Raw genomic sequence first — 21,702 nt, 5'->3', positions numbered from 1 at the left:
AGTTAATCAACATGAAAATTATTTTATCATCCCACCTCCCATTCTAAGTATCTATGTGTGACTAATAGCACCCAAACTGCAGGCAGTACCCACCATCCCCCTATGCTGCACTCTTTGTCACACCCTTGAGGTCCCTCTCTTGGCAGAATGGTGCCATATAAAATATTCAGGTCCTAGGTAGGATGCGTGCAATCTACAAGGGAAAGAAGGCTGTCAGGCAGAAAAAGTAAAAGAAAAAAAATAGCACTCCTAAAATGACAAAGATTGCAAATCCATTGTAAAGTAACACATCTCTAATGGTATGTTCCATGCATAGCACATCTCTTAATAAATCCCACACCAATCTCTGCTCCCCTAAAGAGCAGACCTGATAGGTAATAATTCCCCTCCTCTGTGGTAAAATCCAATTTTCACACCTGGTAAATGAAATAACTCCACTGCGAACCAAGGTCGGGTTGGGGTGAGCCGTTAACAGAAGGTTAGGGACTGTGCATCATGTAACAGCTCTTCTGGGAACCCCTTCCAGAGATTTGCTCTTTTTATGCCAGTTGATACTATTCAGGTAGAAAACCTCCAACCTCCTAGGTTACAAAAGCTAAAGCCTTTGTCACCTGGAGTGGTTATGAATAAGTACTACGGTTCATGGGTCACATGTGTGTGGGGCCTGGCTCTGGTGGCCTTTACCTCTCGTTTGGTAGGAAGGTTTCTTACCATTTGTTTACTTTTAGGAGATAAGCTTATGCTGCTTTCCTGACAAATTGACCATGAGAGGGGTGATGCTACTGAAATTTACCATCGTTAAAGGAATAACACACCAGAGAAAGAAAAAAATATAATGCCAAAGTCCAACTAAAATCTGTCTACCGTACGGACCTTGTCAGTGATTTGGACATCCATAAGAAATCAACAACAAAACATATACATACACACACATGGAGAACTGGAATGTAGGCCAGGAACACATCCCAGGATACATTAGAATTTAGTAAAGGTGGCACCACAGATAAGTAAGGAAAAGGGAGGATTACTCAAGAAATACTGTTGGCATAATTAATTGTTTACTGTTTGGAAAAAATTTAAGATCCTCATTTCACATCGTATAATAAATCAGAGAGATTAAAGAGATGAATATAAAAATGAATCAATTAAAAAAAACTAGAAGAAAATATAGATGAATATTTATCTGACCTTGTGGACAGGGAAAGATATTCTTAGAATAAAACCAAAGGAAAAATAAATAAATAATTTGGTGGATTTAACTACGTAAAAATGTAAAATTCTGCGTGTGAAAAAAAAATCATAAAACTAGAAGACCAATGACCTAATGGAAACAAAGTATTTCCAACAAATAGGATTTTAACAAATATGACTGAAAAGAAATTACTCTTATTAGTATAGAAAAAACTCAGATAAAGCAATAGGAAAAAAAACGCCTGGGTTGAAATTTGACATTGCAATTTTTAACATTTTGAAATTTACCATTTAACACACACACCCAGAAAATTGATAGAAAAAAATCACTTGAATTTGTGAAAACATTCATTCTAACTAGTAATCGAAGAAACAGCAATTGTATTTTCTGTGATGGCCTGGCATATGGTTACTGACTTTCTAAGTATTTGTTGACTTGTTCAGATTAACAAAGAGTAAGAAAATCCCATTGGTAGTTCGTAGGAGGACGTAGGAAAAGCAGGGGTCAGCAAACCGTTTCCGCAAACTATTTCTGTAAAGGGTAATCTCTGTTGCAAGTATTCAGCTCTGCCACTGTGGGGTGAAAGCAGCCACGGACAACATGTACCTGAGAGAATATGACTGTGTCCCCAAAATGCGTTCTTTGTGCAAACTTAAATGTGAATTCCATATGATTTTAACGTGTTATAAAATATTGTTCTTCTGATTTTTCCCAACCATGTAAATGTGTAAAAATCACCATTAGTAATCATTCAAAAACATGTCATGGGACAGATTTGGCCCATGGGTATAGTTTTCCCTGTCCTAGAGCAACATTTCTGGAAATCAACTTGACACTATATATCAAGAAACTTTGTGGGGTTTTTTTGTTGTTGTTGTTTTGTTTTGTTTTGTTTTGTTTTTTTATCAAGAAACTTTGTAAAGGCTATGCACAGGTTGGTATTATAATAAGCAGGTACGAATACTTCTTTAAATAAAAAAAGCACATATTCTTTTCCCCAATTGCCCTAATAATTCACTCCCTAGGAATAATTTATAAGGAAAAAGGAAATGGGGAAACTCGGAAATTTATACAAAGAACTTCTCAACATTGAGCAGAGTGGGGATGGTTTAAGTACATCTGATACATTCATACAGTGAAATATTATGCAGCTATAAATCTTTTGGAAAAAACATATATGACATACAAAAAATGCTCACAATATAAAGTTAGGTAAAAAAAAACAAGACAAAATGTCTATTTCCTAGTTTTGCAAAACATGTAATACAATTTACATAGGAACATGTATACGCATAGAGGAAAGAATGAAGGAAATGCATTAAATGTGAAAAGAGTCTTGGATGCTGGGTTTGCGGGTGATTACATTTTTCTTTATTCTTTTGTTCTAATTCTTTACAGTGAATAGTTATTACTTTTGTAATTAAGAAAATACACTGGGGCGCCTGGCTGGCTCAGTTGGTGGAGCATGTGACTCTTGATCTTGGGGTTGTGAGTTCGAGCCCCGCCTTGAGTGTAGAGACTACTTAAAAATAAAATCTTTTTAAAAAGAAAGTACACTAATATTATATTTTAAATAAAATAAACTGGTGGAAAAAGTCCCGAACCTTAAGTTCACACAGAATAGTGAGAGAAGGAAAAAAAAAAAAAGCCTTTCAAATGCAACCTAAATGTAAAATCTTGACAAAATCTGCAATGAAAACCAGACCCAGGCAACTGAAAGTCGCCAGGGTCTAAAATTCATGCAAAATCACCACAGGAGGGGGAAAAAAAGTTCTGATCAAAAGCAGCTGAGACCTGGAATCTACAACTGCCCCTACACTGAACATATCCAGAAAAAGAAGTACGAGATGAAAAGGCTGCCTTGGGTCCTTGTGCGCAGTGGGGCTGGGGGTGAGGGGGGGCACAGATGGCTTCTTGTTCCTAACCTCCAACACCCCCACCTTCCCCCAAACAATAAACCACAAAACAGCTTTTGCCTCAAGTTTTAGGACAAAATTAGAATTCTACAACCAAGGCTTGCTTCTTTTGTTCTAGTGTGGAGGAGGTATGACTTCTCTCTTCCCATGTATTGCATAGCCATTTACACCTGGAAGCATTTTTTTGCTAGAGAGAGACAGAGAGGAGTTAGAGTAGTTTAAAGAGAGGGATGTTTCCCTCAAGCACACTTCAACCATTTCACAGATTGGTCTAGAACCTGACGGGTATACAATTAGTGTATGGCTATCCTCTGAGGAGTTTACTGTATGCCGATCGATTTGCTACACCTTTATATTGGTTGCTTCAGTTAAGTGTAAGAAGAGGCCAATAAGGAGGACTTTTCCCAACCTAAGCAGTTGTCATATCCATTAAGACATAACCAGATAAGGCCTGGAGGGATTCAATAATTTGCCCAGGGTCATCTAGGTAATAAGGGGCAGAGGCAGGTCTCAAATCTTACTTCCAAGCTTCCAGTATCAGTGGTTGAAATACTAAAATCAGATTTTAAGAAGAGGCAGGGTAGAGCACAAATGTTACCATCAAACACACTGGAGTTCAAGGTTCAAGATCATAGCTTAAGTTTATTTTTCTTGGCCTCAATGTTCTCACCTCTAAAAATGAGAATAATAAAACATCTCTCAGAACTTTTGGAAGTTCAGAGATAATATAAGGAAAATACCTAGCAATAATATGTCCTCAATAAATGGTTGCTATTAAGACAACACAACTACATAAATACATACATATATATATATATATATATATATATATATATATATTTTCTTCTGTTCATTTCCCAGAGATCTTTAATTCTTTGCTCTTCTAGTTAAAGTAAGGGAAGCATGTTTGGGACAACAGGTTTGAAAATGGGGGTGCTTTAAGGCATGTTGATGCTTTAAAAATCAAGCCCAAACTCTCTAGGACCATAAACCATTGCTCACGGTGCTTTTCTAGAAGAGCAGGAGCAATAAACATATTCCTGTAGGAAGACTCAGTCTCAGAGAGCCCATGAGATGAGCCAAAGGAGAATCTTCTACCCACAAAGAGGAAGGTGGTAACGTCCTTCACTTCCTTTGTGGTTTTAGCCTAAACCACAACTCCTCCCTTTTTGCTATAAGTTGTTTCTTTACATCCATTCAGATGTGTGTTAGCTTTCTCCCACCTAATATGTCACTCCCTTCTCTGCCATATGGATAAAGAGCATATGCTTCTCCTCCTCCGAGGAAAGCGTCTCCAGCACATAGGAATGGTTTTGAGCTGCTCTCACAACCCATCCATTCTATAGCAGCCTGCATGGGACCCTGTTCCAGGAGACCTCTGGAAGACTCCAGAGTTCTTCCAATGCCCAGGCTTGCAGCTTGGAGGCAGAGAGGATGAATAAGTGTACTGTACATCACTTAGGCAAAAGAGGAAAAGCTTCCTGCTCCAAAATGAATGAGAACGTCAGGGTTTCCAGTCGGAAACAAATGGAGGAAATATAATGTTCTTGTTTTGGTTTAGGTTTTTTTTGTGTGTGTTTTATTTTTGTTTTTGTCTTTTTGGAGAGAAAGAAAATGAATGAAAGGGGAAATAAATGCAATGCCCAAGCCACAGAAAGGAAAATCAGAAAATACCCCCAAAATGGTAGGTTCAGGAAGGTGGGCAGACAGCTGTCTCCTCACTGCTGCTGTGGTTCCCGAGTTAATATTTGCCAGACTTAGCATTCCTGTGAGTGCCGTTGGGATAATGGGCCCCACTCAGCATCACGTGACTTCTCCATCTCAGCCGAGGGACAGGATTTCAACCATATCACACACAGCTCTCATTACTTGTAAGGAAATGATCTTACTGAGGAAAGCAGCACAAACCATAAACACATTTACTTAAAAAGGCAAAGCTGTGAGGTATACCCCTCCACTTCACGACTAACATGGTGTGCTGGTCTTAGCTGCTCATGGCCGAGTCCAGAACAGCATTTTCTAGAGTGGATCCAAGAGCTGCCTCAGGTCACGGGCACTCGTGGACTTAACTTTCTTGCCTGAAGGGGTAGAATAACAGTCATTTTCTATGGAAGAATTTACTAAGTACCATCTTTGTCAAGCAGTGTTAGCTATTCCAAATTGTAGAAAAAGGAAAATCTTTGCCCTTGAGAAGTTTATCATCTTGTTAGGGAGCCACTATGCCAAAAATCAGGGTCCTAAGGCGAGAATCATTAGATCCATCCTCATCCTTTCCCTCTCTCCCTCTTTTAGGTTAAACAGAAACAACACCAGCACTGAGACTTGGGGAGGCTGAGTGACTGTCCATGGCTACGCATCTAGTAAGTCCGCAGAAGCAAAACCCAATTTTTTTAACTCCAAGACTGAGGACCTTTCTCTCATATTTCACTTGTGTCCCAAAAGGAAGAACTAGGGCAAATAACTGCACAAGTTCATATGATAAAAGCCACATGTACATATGTATCATGGCATACAAATAAAGGGAAGGCAAAGTCTGAATTGAGTTAGTCCGGAAAGGTTTCTTTGGAAGAAGTTCTGAAGGGTGTGATTGGGTAGGAATTGTCAGAAGTTCAGTTCCATCAACAACCATTTCAAAAAGCCCAATACGTACAAAGCACTCGACACAGAGAGAGGAAGCCCAATAAGATGAATAATAGTATCTCACGGTCTCCGCCCTGGACGAGCAGTACTACTAAGTTTATTAATGGTAGAAGGGGAATAACTGAAGTAAGTCACAGTTATGAGCCAGGGGGAGGAGAAAAGCAGACTCTTGGAAATATTGTGAAGGCAGAGAAAAACCCGCCGGGAACCAGGAATGGATATACCTTGAGAAGGAGAACTCAAAATTTATTGAAGCATCACAGAGGAGGAAGGTTTTCTAGATTTAAGCTGAGTAAAAGGGAACAATCAATTAATTCTTACCTCAAAAATATTTGGAGTTTGTCCTTATAGATCTAATGTCTTAATTTGTCATATTGTTTATAGCCATATTCATTCAGAGCTTGATATCATGAAAACATTAAATGTACACACACAAACAAAAAACTTTGGAAACACTGTCCCAAAGCTCATAATGGTCAAATCCCAAAGACAAAAGGTACCCTAGAGACTGGCCCAACATCCTATTACAAACGAAAAGATCAAGGTCCAGCGAAACAAGGCAAAAAGTTACTTTTCCACTAAGGAAGGCAAAAAAGTCAGGTCCCAAATTAGAGCCACTTTGTTCCAGCTCTAGTGGCTATATTCTCTAAGCCAAAAATTGGGACACAAACTATAAATGCGTTTACAGGTGTCATGGAGGAGAGTATTTAAAATAAAGACCAAAGGTTAGACTGTGGTCCTAGATGATGTTTCCAGAACATTCCACAGCATTTCAGAAGAGAATGTAGTCTACTCAGAGTCAAGAGAGACTTCCACAGCCAGAAAAGAAGCATCAGAGTCTATCTCCATCCAAGGTGAGCCCTTGGTGAAAGCCACAGGGATTCTAGGCAAGTCTTTGATACACAAAACGAGATGATAAATAACTTAAGACTATTTATTAGTTCCCGGGGCACCAGGTTTCCTCAAAGCCTAGCATGTGTAGGTCTCAATAAATTCTAAATATAAACTATAGTAAGCTGATGATGACCTTGGCCAGATATTCCTTGGGCATCATAAGATACTCATACCCCAACAATTTTAACCTCATTCGCCTGTTACTTGTATAAATGCAAATCCAATTATTTTAGTATCATGGTCAGATCATTTCTGGTAATTCAAAAGTGAAAAAAGTTCCCAACTATTAGTGCAATACTGCAGGAAGCTTAGTGGATTATTCTGACACTAAAATAGTCCTCCAAGATACACACCTAGTCCTGTCCATACAAAATAATGTAATGAATAATGTAATGGTGATGATCTTTATATAAAGAAACTTTTCTCTTTCGAGGTGCAAAATTTGCATGAATTCATTCTCACTTTCTCCCCTAACTCCTTTAGTGACAGAGACCAGCAGTAAGTTAAATTGCTAACAGTGACTGGAACCCATTCCCTCTGCCTCATTTTGCTGGTACTAAGTAAACAGCCCCGGGGAAACCTCATCCTAAGAGAACAGAAAAAGCCAGGAAGATTCAGGACTCACCCTTGATGATGTCATTATTGTCATAAATCAAGCAGCATTTCTCATCCATTAGTACCAGTACCATTAGTACCATTCGAATTTCAAAATATCATCCCAGTGTTTAGTAATAGCTTTGTTAAAAAATAGACTGACAGAGCTTTGCGCTTCAGGTTTCTACGCACTGAATTTCTCATTCTCCCTTCCTGTTTCTGCCTAGACTATGAAGTGAGCTGATTCACTGTTATGATTCAGTGTGTGCTATAGTGTTTGGTCAAGAAATAATGCCTTTTGGACACCTGAGTGGCTCAGTCAGTTAAGTGTCTGCCTTCAGTGCCCCACATTGGGCTCTCTGCTCAGCAAGGAGCCTGCTTCTCCCTCTGCCTGCTGCTCCCCCTAACTTGTGCTCTGTCTCTGTCAAATAAAATCTAAAAAAGAAAAAAAAGGGAAGAAATAATGTCTTTCAAAACAATAATATATTTGCATATACATAGAATATTTCTAGAAAGGTATATGCAAAACTGGTTGTTCTAAAGTGGCTGAGGGATGGTATTTACACACTTTGTGAATTTTATACTTCGTGTAGCATCTACTCATTTGCAAAAAATATGTTTAAAAGATTTTCAATGAATAAACAAATATTCTTGGAGTGCCTGGGTGGCTCAGTTGGTTAAGCAACTGACTCTTATTTCAGCTCAGGTCATGATCTCAGAGTTCTAAGATCCAGCCTCGAGTCAGGTTCCATGCTCAGCAGATAGCTTGTATGAGATTCTCTCTCCCTCTCCCTCTGCCCCTCCCCGCTCCCCGCACCCCCTGCTTATAATCTCTCTCTAAAAAAAAATAGAAACAAAAAAGTTTAAAAAATAAACAAATATTCTTTTTGAGCTTCTTATCTCCTAAATGTTTTAGCAGTGACCAAGATTAAATAGTTGATTTCCGAAGTTTTAAAGGTGTTGGCTCCATACTGATCTAACCTGCTTCTTATTCCTCCACTATTCATCATGTGTCATATTTTCTTTTAAACATCCAGCAGAGTTCAAAAGTTGCACCATAGGGTCTATTTTTTATCTATCTATCTATCTATCTATCTATCTATCTATCTATCTTTTATTTGTTTGTTTGTTTATTTATTTTTAGTAAGCTCTATGCCCACAACATGGGGCTTGAACACATGACCCTCAGATCAATAGTTTCATGCTCTTACAACTGAACCAGCCAGGCACCCCAGCAGCAAAGTTAATTTTGTTTTATTCTGAGAATTTTGAGAAATGCAAGTTAAAACCATAATGAAATATCACCTCATACCTGTCAGAATGGCTAAAATCAAAAACATAAGAAGTGACAAGTGTTGGTGAGGATGTGGAGAAAAAGGAAACCTCATGTACTGTTGGTGGGAATGTAAATTGGTGCAGCTGCTGTGGAAAACAGTATGGAGATTCCTCAGAAATAAAAAATAGAATTACCATATGATCCAGTAATTCCACTCCTGGGTATTCACCTAAAGAATATGAAAACACTAATTCAAAAAGAAAATGCACCCCTATGTTTATTGCAGTATTATTTACACTAACCAAGATATGGATGCAACCCAAGTGTCCATCAATAGATGAATGGATGCAACCCAAGTGTCCATCAATAGATGAATGGATAAAGAAGATGTAGTGTATATATACAATGGAATATTATCCAGTCATAAAAAAGAATAAAATTTTGCCATTTGCAATGACATAGATGGAGCTAGAGAGCATAATGCTAAGTGAATTAAGTCAGAGAAAGACAAATACCATATGATTTAGTCATATATGTAATATAAGAACCAAAACAAATGAAGAAAAAAGAGACCAAAACAAAACAAAACAAAAAACAAAAAACAGACTTAACCATAGAGAACAAACTGATAGTTTACCAGAGGGGAGATGGGTAGGGGGATGGATGAAATAGGTGATGGGGATTAAGAAGTTCATTTGTTGTGGTGAGCACTGAGTAATGCATAGAATTGTTGAATCACTATATTGTACTAATATAACACTGTATATTAATTATACAGAATTAAATAATAATTTCTGAGAATTTTGATCACAATTTGAAATAACCAGACATTCTTGAGATGCACCAAAACCATAGCTGGGAACCACTAAATTTCAGATTCTGAAAATGCTAATCACATCTTTAAAAATTTGCAGAATCCAATGATGTATAAATGCACATAAATTATTTTTTAAAAATATTTTATTTATTCATGAGAGACACAGAGAGGAAGAGATAGGCAGGGGGAGAAGTAGGCTCCCTGCGGGGAGCCCGATATGGGACTCAATCCCAGGACCCCAAGATCACGACCTGAGCCGAAGGCAGATGCTCAACCACTGAGCCACCCAGGTGTCCCAAATACACATAAATTCTATTTACTCAAATTCTCTTGTGCTTATTAGATCTAATTATTAATTTTTTGAATATAGACAAAAATCTCTACATTGTAATATAAGATGAAGCATTGAATAGATTAATATGGTGAATGGTTAAGGGATCTATTGCAAAATTGTAAGAAAGCACTTTGAAATGAGAGGAAAGAATCCATTCTCAGGGTACCTGGGTGGCACTTAAGTGTCTGATTTCAGTTCAGGGCATAATCTTGGGGTCCTAGGATCAAGCCCCACCTCTGGCTTCCCAGTCAGCATGGAGTCTGCTTCTCCCTCTCTCTCTGCCCCTCTCCTTGCTCATGCGCTCGCGTGCTCTCTCTCTCTCTCTCTCTGTCTCTCGCTTGCTTACCCTGTCTCTCAAATAAATAAATAAAATCTTAAAGAAAAAAGAAAGAAAATATATTCTTCTATCCCTCACCAAAATACATGTTCGCTGTATGTGTACTACCTAGAAACTTAACTTTGGGATTTTAAACAGCACACAGAGCTGAGTTCTGATCACCCGGCTTATTATTCTGCCAATGTATTTAACGCCTGTTTGTTACACACCTGTCCTCTGCTGGCTCTTCGCTAGGTTTGGAGTATTGGGCATAGAGCAGGGGCGGATGGAGCATAAAACTATAATACAGCTATAGAGGGGAAACTAGGAGGAGTTCTGGGGGGGAGGGTACCTGGTCTCAGGGTCAGAGGTGACCTTCTGGAGGGAGACTGATGGTTGAGATGGGACCTGGGAGGGTGGCCTTGCAGTTAGCTTGCTGAAGCAACTCCCTCACCTTCAGGCTTTTGTATGTAAAACAGGGATTAGTAATCTCAGAGGTTTTCTCTGAAGACTGAATAAATTTTGATATTGAAAGCATTTAGTGCCGTATCTGGCACATAGTAAATGCTCAATAAATGATAGCTATTATTGCCTGGTTGTTTTGGAGAGTCTCTTCCGGGTAACCTATGAGGCAGCCTCAAAAGTGTGAAGCTTACAAAACGGCCCTTGTGCTAAATGCTCCAGTTCCTCCACACACGCTGCGTGGCAGCAGTAGGGGTGAGTAGATCAAGCACACAGCCTTGAGCAGGAAGGCTCAAGGCTGCACACTCACCATGACCATGAAGGCAATCCTCCCCACCGCCCCCCCATATTTTTTGTCACAGGGTTAACATGTTCTATAAGTCAGATCTGAAATCCTGGCCCCCTCAAAGGCTGCTGGGTCTCCCTGTTTAATCAGACATGAAACAAATCGCGTGCTGCGGCAGAGGCGTACAAACACGCTTTAATTACAATATTGTAACACCAATTAGAGATCTATCTAATCGAGGACTCGGCACTTCCTGCTTGGATATTACTCCCATGTTGGGATAATTACTGCTAATTAAGCTTGGAACTAATTAGGCTAAATGATCTCATTTATACCAACAAAGATGACTTCTAGGAGTTCATAAGAAAAACGAGGGTGATTTTATCATTCCTGGACTATTTGGCATTTCACACTGGAAATAAAATGCCATCCCCTGCCATCAAGGTGCACAGCCGGCTTGTTCCCCTGGAATTCTGGTCCCAGATGGCAGCAGGATCTTCATTTGTCTACACAGATTCTCCTACACAGTTGAACATATAATGTAAAAACAGTGTCCACTCAAATCCACCGTGTCTTTCCACAAATGACAATCACAATCTCAAGAAGGGCAGCCACCAAAAGCAGTGACAGCAGGAAGCGGGGGATCCCTCAGCAGCCTCGCAGAGCCCGCTCACCTTGACTTGTTTCCTGCATCTCGGTATTCCTACCACAGCCTTTATGGCTAAGAGTAAGTCACAGGTTTGGAGGTTGGTCAGACAGATCTGGGTTTGGGGAGATTATTTATTACACCTACAATTCAGAGCTGCATCCCTAGCACAGGGATAATAACAGTGCTGTGTAGTGTCTCTGTGAAGATTAGTAAGAATTATCTGGAATGCAGGATAGTGGTTGACACATAGCTGCCCTCAGTAAGTAACAGGGACTTCTTTTTATGTCTTCAAGGCACCATAATACTCACTTCTCAACTAAGCCTACATTTTACCTGTCCTGCTTCTCTTTTCTGGCCTGGTGCGGTGGTAGTAGAAGAAAGCGCATGACAGGAAGTTGGGGATCCTCATTATTTTCCAGTTTGTCTAACTAGCTGTGTGACTTGAGCAAGTCACTTCTCCCGCCTGGAAAATGCCATTCACTCTAGTACTGAGCCAGGTTACATGAATTTTTGGACATAACCTTTAAGTAATATTCCCCAATTTTAGAGATGAAGAAACAGATTGAAATAAATAATTTTCCAAAACCGAAAAAAACAAAAACCCTCACTGTTATAAAAGGGCAAGGTCAGGAACTGAACCCAGGACTCATTCCATAGCCTACCCTCTTAATATATATTACATTGAATTGCCTTATTCTCCCTTCCACTTGACATCTCCAGGGTCCTTTCTGGCTAAGAACCTCTGGTTCTGTCCTGTGGGTGAATGCCTCAACCTTGTTCTTACCTAGCAACCCTCAACTAAGAGGTCTTTTATTCTTTTTAAGATTTTATCAAGCAATCTCTACACCCAATGTGGAGCTTGAACTTACAACCCCAAGATAAAGAGTCACACGTTCTACCAATTGAGCCAGCCAGGTGCCCCTACAAAGAGTGAATCTTTTCTCTCTCTCTTTTTTTTTTTTTAAGTAGGCCCCACACCCAAGGTGGGGCTTGAACTCATGACCCGGAGATCCAGAGTCGCGTGTTCTATCAAATGAGCCAGTCAGGCACCCTCTATTGCATGTCTAATATATGCTTCATCCTAGGGAGAATAAGATGCCCCCTGACACCAACACCCTGACAAACTTATATTCATTAAACTACCTGCCTTAGAATTCCTATATTGTGACAAACATTTCCCTATCAGAATTATATATTTTAACTCTTCACAACAATGGAACTAACTTCAACCTATTTGTGGAAAATCTTTATATTATCTTCTCTGGGCTCTAGCACTTGGTTTTTTTTTTTTTTTTCTCTGAGAAAAACATTCTAGGGCTTCTCTGGTCCTCTCTTATCTATACAGTCTAATAAAAGACTCCACAAATATGTGGGTACATATACACAACACAGATATTCTTTGCTGGAATACTCTTTCGGGGAAAACAAAAACCAATAGACAAAGCCCAAACCTCTGTTCTTAAGTATTACAGAGGACTGAAATCTTCAACCTGTACACCTTTCCTTCTAGAGAAGTGTTAATGAGATCACAAAGCAATACTGGCTGGTCATCTATGGTCAGCTCAGGTCAAGAATTTCCTGAGCCATCTGAGCTACAGCCTATCCTGGAAATGATTTCTATTGATGCTAGAAAAAGCTAGGATGGAAACACATCTGTCACCTGACTCTTAGGAGCCTTTGCAGCAAAAGTCTGGTCTCAATCTAGCCTCTGGCCTATGCCCCACTGGAATGTGAACTCTAGGAAGACCGACTTGTCTTGTGTGGTTTCATCTCTAGTACTTAGAATAGGGCCTAGGATAAAGTAGATGTTTAATAAATGTCTACTAAGCCAATGAATAGAGTACTGAGTTTCAGTGCAGGCACCTAGGGGCAAAACTAAGGAAGTTTGTACACCTCTTCAGATATGTGAAGGTCTCTTGCCTTTGGAGCATTCCACCTGTGACATGTTCTCAGAAGGTAACCTGCTGCAGCTTGGACTCTTTTTCTACTCCTGTCTAGAGGATTCCTACAGCCTTACCCTATGGGCAAGGCAGTCCCTGGCTCTGATTCCCATCACTCCAGGGTCTCTCTGGGGGGAAAATGGGAGTGGACACAGGGAAAAGGGTGCTTTTTTACCTGTGAAGGAGGAACCAGGGACCTCAGTGTCACCCGGGGTGGGGCTGGGGATGAACCCTGCCCCAATGTCCAGATCACTGAGCTCCTCCCAACCCAGAGGCCTGGCATTGATGGAAAGAGGATCTCTGTCTGCAGCTAATTCTTGAGAGACTGACAAATCCTGAACCACCCTTGCCTGCCTAAAATACTCTGCGTAGGGGAGGTGTCAAGTTGGTCCCTCGCCTGCAGGGTGGGAGTGTCAGTGATGGCCAGTCAGAAAGCACAAGGAGAAAGAAGGAATACTGGATTTGGAATCAGAACACTGAAGTCTCGGACCAGCAGCCTCACTTTCTTCCTACATAAAATGGGGATAATATGAGCAATCCTCTTCACCTCAGAGTGGTAAGGAGATAACGAGCACCACAACTGATCGCACACTGCAGGTGTCACATAACAGTGAGTTATTACCTCTCACCCAGTAATTGTCTCTAGTTGTGGGATATGCTTAGTAACGTTTGTGATGCAGGGGCACCTGGGTGGGCCCCATGTATACAGGGTGGTGGATAGGAGATGCGCTGGCAGCTTCCCTGAGATGGAGTACCAATCTGCCTCTGCCAGGGACTGTTTCTGGTGGCTCATCGGGCAGGATGGCCCCAGAGCTTTGTACCTAAGCTGCAAATAACACACCTGTGGTATTCCCTGCCTCCATCCTTTACTTTGCTGGAGATGGATTTATATGGATGAACACCTATAGGAGCTAAGAGTTCCTTCCTCATGTGTTACATCATGGTTCCTTACCATGGTTCCTTACCATAGCTCAGAGTTCCTTACCATGACTCAGAGCATGGGCAGACCTAACAAGTGAGGGACTCAGGGAAGGGTCCTTGGTCCCAGGGAATCCCAGTGTGACATATTAGAGGAGCAACTTATGAGGAATCCTGAAACAGAGCAGGAAGCAGCCTCTTAGCACAGGCCTTAAAAACTAACAGGTGCATGGGGCACCTGGCTGGTTGAGGCAATGGAGCATCCGACTACTGATGTCAGGATCCGACTACTAATGTCAGGATTGTGACTGATGTCAGGATTGAGCCTCATGTTGGGTGTGGAGCTTACATAAAACAACAACAACAACAATGAAAAAAAACCTAACAAGCAATTAACTTAAGAGGATGAAAAATGAATACATATATTAATGAATAAATAAATGTTTTCACAAAATGAAGAAACCTTTTATAAGAAGGATCATTGTGCCATTCTCCTGGTTCTCATTTTGTCTTTTGTGTTAATACAGAGTCTCAATATATCAGTTTTGTTTCCGTAACACAGCTGAGATAACTCAGTTTCCTGTGCTGCTAGGGCATGTCAGACCGAGAGGTGAGAGTGGTGAGGGAAATATTATGAACCCCCAAATCATAGCATAGCAATCTAAGGAAGAATGTGGGTAAGTCAACCAACCACTTTCACGTGACAAATGAGAAAATTGTGGCCCAGAAAGTTTACACAACCACGCTCCTCTGAAGACAGCATGTTGGGATAGTTGCCTGAGAAAACATACCAGCTTTCCTCCTCTCAGGCAAAAGAAAAACAAAAACATTTTACATTTGTTGCTTTAGTGGGGAAAAGTCAATGAAGCTGCCAAAAAACAAGGCCTCCCATTTGTAAGCATCAGAAATGGCCCCATGAATAGGAGACTCTGAGAAATCCAAGACTGACTCCTGCAAAGGACAGAGGTACCAGGAAGTCACCTGAGGCAGTTGTTAGGGAGTCTATGTCCTGTCCTTGTACCCCATCGGCCAGGACAAACCCCAAATGGGGCCAATTCGGGACTGTGTATGCCAATACACAGTGTATACACAATACCCAATCCCCTTTATGGAATATGCTTGTCCTGAAACTATTATCCACTATCATGTCAAGTATCTGTTAAAAAAAGAATATGATGGCACAACTGAGGGGCTGAAAGGCTACACTGTCTCTAGCAAGAACTTCCCCATAATGCTCAAATTTAAAATGGTTCTTCCTTAAAGCTAATCTTTCCTGGAGGTATGAAAGCGGTTCTTCTTCAAAGTTGGAAGTCTAGGGTGTGCACATGGGTGGCTCAGTTGGTTAAGCATCCAACTCTTGATTTCAGCTCAGGTCATGATCTCAGGGTTGTGAGATCGAGCCCCCCATGTTGAGTCTGCTTGAGGTTCTCTCTTTCCCTCTTCCTCTGCTCCTCCCCACCACTCACTCTCTCTCTTTCAAAATCAACCAATCTTTAAAAAAATTTTGAAGTTGGATGTCTGATTCACATTTCTCTTCTGCATTCAAACTTTTGCTCATTCATTTATTCATTTGTTCCACTGACACTGGTTCCTATTCTGAATGAGACATAGCTTTCAGAAATTAGTAGTCCTGCAATGAAGGAATGATTACTCTGGTAATTATCCACATCTCCACCCCTAAAGACTGGATTATCTATCATTTTTCTTATCTGAGAAATGTTTACCTCTATTGGAGAAGTGGAGAGGGGCAAATTCATAACTGGTTGGTTTCATGCATCTGTTCTTCCTCAAAATCATGTGTCATCCAACTAGAGCTAAAGTGAAGGAGGTAGGTTGGCAGGCAGACCAGAGAGCAGAAAGGTCAGAACCACAGACACAAAAATGGTTCCATAAGCTTCTAGACAGGAAGGCAAATGTCACATCTGGAAAGATCTTGTTCATTCATTCATTCAGTGATGCTTATATGCGTTGAGCATCAGCCGGGTGCCAGGCACTGTACTAGGGGCAGAGGCATAAGATTAAATAAAGGAAAACAACCTTATTATCAAGGATCTCAGGATTTATTTTTTTTAAGATTTTATTTATTCATGAGAGACACAGAGAGAGGCAGAAACATAGGCAGAGGGAGAAGCAAGCTCCCTGAGGGGAGCCTCATGTAGCACTCGATCCACAGACCCTGGGATCACGACCTGCATCAAAGGCAGACACTCAAATGCTGAGCCACCCAGGCACCCAAGGATCTCAGGATTTAAAGGGGGAAGTATGTACATACACAAAACTATGATGGAATGAAATAAATCCTAAAAGAAGTACATACACGGTACCAGGTGGAGAAAGAAAATGCTAAATTTGAAGACATTTTTGAGGTGAAGTCAATAGATCCTCATGACCATTTGGGTGTAGAAGGTGAGGGAAAGAATTCAGTGAGTCCAAGGTTTCTGGCTTCAGGTACTGGATGAAAGGTGGTATGAGTTAACTAGGAAAAGGAATACCGGAGGAGACTCAGGCTTTTGAGATGAAAGTGAATGTGTTTTATTTTGCTCAAGGTGGAAGATCAAGGTTGAGATGTCTATGGGAAAAAAAAAAAAAAAAAAAGAGAGAGATGTCTATGGGTAGTTGAAACTGTGTTTGGAATTTAGGATAGCAATCAATCAATAATGGTGTATGAAGGAGCAGGGATGGGCAAAGGAATAGGATGATGAAGAGAAGCAAAAGGTGGAGCGTCTAAATAGTAAGAACTTGAAAACACAACCCCTGCCCCAAAGAAGATGAGGATGCAAATCTCCCACCTTTCCTACTTCAGATCAGCTGCTTCCACCTAGGTCACAAATGGCTTCAAACTGTCAAATGGAAGAAGCACTTGCCAGCCTATACCTTGCCTGAGTCTGCAGGATTTGCACTGTCAGCTCCCCAAGGCCTCTTCTGGTTCTCTCCCTGACTGTGGCATCTCTGATATCACCTCTCTACTTCTCTCACTCACTACTTTTTTTTTAGCTAAATCATTATTCACTATGAAGACTTGGTTCTCAAATGGTTCCATGACCTTGAACTTTCTGTTCCCTCCTACGAGGTGCCTTTCCTCTGCTTACCTCTCTTCCCCAGTTGTTCACCCAAAAGATTCTTCTAGACCTGTAAAGCTCCATCTAAGAGTTTTCTCCAGGGGTGCCTAGGGGGCTCAGTGGTTGAGCATCTGCCTTTGGCTCAGGTTGTGATCCTGTGGTCCTGGGATTGAGTCCCACATCAGGCTCACCAAGAGGAGTCTGCTTCTTGCTCTGCCTATGTCTCTGCCTTTCTCTGTGCATCTCTCACAAACGAATGAATAAAATCTTAAAAAAAATAATAAGACTTTTCTCCTTCCCTTGCTTCCTCCAGCTGCCCAGTAGTCACGTTCCCTCCTCTAGGCTCCTATTAATAATTTTTGCCACTTTAGACTGGACTGTTTATTCATTGCTATACAACACAGTACACTGCCAGAAGGGAAGGCATTTATTTTATGATTTCTAGAGAGGGATCCTTAGCACCTGACACAGTCAGTGGTGGGTACTCAGGGAATGACTGGATAAATAAATGAATGATGAGAATGGTGAGGGAGATGAGACAGTTGAAGAAGAAAGCCATGCGATGGGTGCAGCACCTTGCTGGCTCAGTCGGTAGAGCGTGCAACTCTTCATCTCAGGGTTGTGAGTTCAAGCCACACGATGGGTGTAGAGATTACTTAAAAATAAAGAAACAAAAATTAAAAATAAAAGAAAGAAAGCCATGAGGAAGACGTAAGCACATATACAATAATACACATAAAGAAATGCCTCTTTTCTTGGACTGCCCTCTGCTCTGGGCCTAGACAGAAGGAGGTCTTTCTTCAAAGATGTCCTCAAGTCTAATTAATGTCTTTACCGTATCTTCTGGGAAGATCTATGGGAAAGAGGGTTGCAGATAAGAGACTGCTAACAAGTCTCTTGAATTTGCCCTCCTTTTCCATCTGAGCCCTTTCTATATTTGAGAAAAAAAAAAAAAAGTACAAGCCTCTCCCTCAGGTAGGAGTATAAGAAATCACAAACTATTAATATTTGTTCTCTTTGGATCCATGTGAAATGACTAAGAATCTTGTTTGGTTTTGCTTTTTTCCCCTCAACAATCTTTCTGGTTCAGCATTGCCCAGGTAAGAAATTTAATGAGAAAAGGCATTTAAGCATTGTTAGAAGTTGGACCAAATGGTATTTTGTGGCTTGTCACAACTCTGAAACTTCCCAGTGCCACAAAGTCCAGCATTCTGTGTTGTGTGGGTCAATAGGGCATTTGTAACGAAGAATTTGCTCTGTCAGGTTTTAAAGTCTTTCAGAGCTGTGGAATTACATCTCTTATGAGATCATTTGACCACAGTTTTGCCCTAAGACATTTCAATCCTATGACAGAGCCATGTTGGGGAAAAGCAACATGACTACAACTCTCTTGGGATGAGACAAAAGTTTGGGTTCTAAAAAGATAAGGCTTTGGCTACAGAGGTAGGTGGGATCATTAGCATATCTAACGCTTGATATGCTAGGGCTTCCATTCTTAAGAGAATGCAGCTTGCTTTGTCAAGGATTTTGCTGGTGTTTGTGTGTGCAAGCGAATGGCGGAGCAGTTTGCATGCAATTTGAAAGTACAAGTATTAGAGCTGAAACGTAGCACAATTTGAGATAGATAGCCAGTAGCAGAGTGGAAAGGCAGTCGGACCTGCTGGGTCACTAGCAATGCCACCTTCAAAGTAGATCTCAGCATTGGGAGGAAGGAGAGATAGGTTCCTGACATTGGAGTGGAGGTGGGAGTCCTAGGAGGAGAACGGATTTAGGCTTTCACTTCTTATGGTCTCATTGTTTCCACCCATATTTCCCTCTAACAGAGTTAGGCTTTATTCCCAACTGAGGGTCAGTTATACTCCAAGTTCGATGCTTTAAGAAAATATTGATTGTTGTATCATTAATTGTTGAGCATATCTGGTGTTTAAAAATGAAGTATTTTCTCTTTGCTTTTACTTGACTCAAAAATAAATGAATGGGTTCCATTTTGTTTTTCCCTCCTGGATTTCCCTTAGGCATACATCAATGTGTGAAATGTCAATACAATTAGAATATTTTGGAAATAAGCTATCTATGATTGTGAAAAGCAGGCCTAGAGTAGAATTCTCCTCCTAAACTTACTGATGATGCTACTTAATCCACATACATATATGGAAGGATAGAGCAACCACACAGTGCGAAATTTCTGGCACACTTCCTACTTCAAATGCACCCTGTTGTCTCTAGAAATGCTTGAAACCAACCAGATCCTTTGTCTTGATGGTAAATTTAAAAAATATATGCTCCCCCCCATACCTTTACAAACTGTGAATACACTGGGCCCTTGATTGTAGGTGCTCACTGAAGATTAATCAGAGGGGATAAGATTTTTGAAAAACAGTAGTTTGAAGTTCTAGCAACTTGGGGATTGCAAGTGTTGTGTCAGTTACCTAGGAAAGGGCTGGTTGCTGGGGTGAGGATGGGAGTGGAAATAGGCGAAGCTGGAGGGATGGAATCAAACATCTATTGGTCACCTACTATGTACCACATGCTGTTTAGCATTTTACATCTATATTGCATATACCTCTGGGAAATAATCATCCCCATTCTAAATTCCCTAGCAGTTTGCTTAAAGATCAATATTTCATGATTTAAATAAGTGCAAAGATGAAGTGAAGCCAATCTCAGGGAATTTGAGCTGATCTGGGAAATTTATTCAAATTATGGAAACATGGAATACTCTGGTTCTCAAAGCAACCATTTTCTAGGACACTTGTAACTTAGAGGCAGCATGGAAGGACGTGTTCGCTTCCAACACACCTTCACAATGGACGTGTGTTCCAACACACCTTCACAATGACAGAGTGGGGGCTCACCTGCAACACTTGGCCAAGCAGGAAAAGGATGCCAAATCACAATAGCAAGCTACTTGTAAATTCTGTCTCAGGCATATTTTCTGCTGAGATGGATGGTATTAGCAGCCCTGCAAAAGGAATATCAGCCTACTCTATTACTCTTGAGTCCACAGTTCCACTGTGAGAAAAGCAGTGGAAATCCATTAAAGAGTTGTATGGGTTCAAGCAAGTGATCTCACTCTCTTTGGGCTTAAATTTTCTCATATGTAAAATTAGGAAGTTGGAATAGATGATGCAAACATTCTTATAATTCTTGATATTCTATCATATAGGCATTGGCAAGTACATTGGGTTTCAAGGTCCTCATCTGAAGAACAGCTAGCTTGGTTTCATCATGCCTATAGCATTAAGAGAAAGCATGGAAAAATGGAAGTCAGGGAAAAATCAGCCATGGTGCTGTGCATTAGAACTTCCTGCAAAATGGAAATGTTCTCTATTTGCACTGTCCAATATGGTGGCCATTAGCTACATATAGCTACTGAGTACTTGAAATGAGGCCAGTGCAGTTGAAAAACTGAATTTTATTTTTTAACTTATTTTTAAGATTTCATTTATTTACTTGAGACAGAGACAGTGAGAAAACAAGAGAGAGCACAAGCAAGGGGAAAGGCAGGGGCAGGAGGAGAAATAGACTTCCCACTGAGCAGGGAGCCCCAGGCGGGCTCAGGCTCAATCCCAGGTCTCTGGGATCATGACCAGAACTGAAGGCAGATGCTTAACTGACTGAGCCACCCAGGTGCCCCTGAAGTACTGAATTTTAAATTTCACTTAATTTTAATTAATTTAAATATGAATGATCACATGTAGATATTGGCTACCATATGGATGGAATAGGGCAGATATCAACCTCATTTTAAGCCAGAACTTTAAGTAAGATAAAAGATTAAGGGAGTAGTTTGGGAATTGTTTCAATTGAAGAATAAAGAAAGGCACGAGTTTAATTTGGGCAATTTACAAACAGAGCACTATTATTGCTTCAGAACTTCTAAAAAGAAGGATGGACTCTCATTTTGTAATGATGGCAATGATAAGAACACCTTACAATTGTATATAACTTTATGTTCTCCAAATTTCTTTCAGGCTATAATTTGATCCTCACAACAACCCTGCGATGTAGAAGACAAGTAATATTATTTCATTTTACAGATGAGGAAATTGAGACCTGGGTGCTTGCCCCAGATCACAGGCTTGAAACAAAAATGAAGTAGAAATCTGAAGCAATCACTTCAGACTGCATTTCCTCTAGTTCCTTTCTCACACAGTACAACCTCCAATTCTTCCTCTTGCCCAACTTCATCACAGAAGTGGAAACAAATTATATAACAGGATAAGAATAAGAAAGTTGAGGAAAAAGCAAGGGACTCGCTCTTCCACCAACTAGATGATCAAACCCTGAACGAATCAAGAGTTAGTTCTCTGATAAAAGAAAGGAGTGCGGGGGATCCCTGGGTGGCTCAGCAGTTTAGCGCCTGCCTTTGGCCCAGGGTGTGATCCTGGAGACCTGGGATCGAGTCC

The 21,702-nt window shown here is 40.6% G+C and overlaps 1 protein-coding gene and 1 long non-coding RNA gene across 9 annotated transcripts in view; one reads left to right on the top strand and one right to left on the bottom strand.

Annotated features, from left to right (window-relative positions):
• The window catches only part of LOC112664076 (uncharacterized), a 59,926-nt gene that overhangs the window by 1,204 nt on the left and 37,020 nt on the right, over nt 1-21,702 (top strand). For both annotated transcript variants that reach the window (XR_007403360.1, XR_003139485.3), the window contains exon 2: nt 5,401-5,468. This is a non-coding gene — a long non-coding RNA (uncharacterized LOC112664076). The remainder of the gene's footprint in view (nt 1-5,400; nt 5,469-21,702) is intronic.
• The window catches only part of BCL9 (BCL9 transcription coactivator), an 83,356-nt gene that overhangs the window by 39,097 nt on the left and 22,557 nt on the right, over nt 1-21,702 (bottom strand). The window lies entirely within an intron of this gene.

The sequence above is a fragment of the Canis lupus genome, chromosome 17 (genome assembly GCF_003254725.2).
Source record: "Canis lupus dingo isolate Sandy chromosome 17, ASM325472v2, whole genome shotgun sequence".
Taxonomy (NCBI): domain Eukaryota; kingdom Metazoa; phylum Chordata; class Mammalia; order Carnivora; family Canidae; genus Canis; species Canis lupus.
The sequence above is the reverse complement of the archived record's forward strand: the minus strand, read 5'-3'. Positions and strand labels throughout refer to the sequence as shown.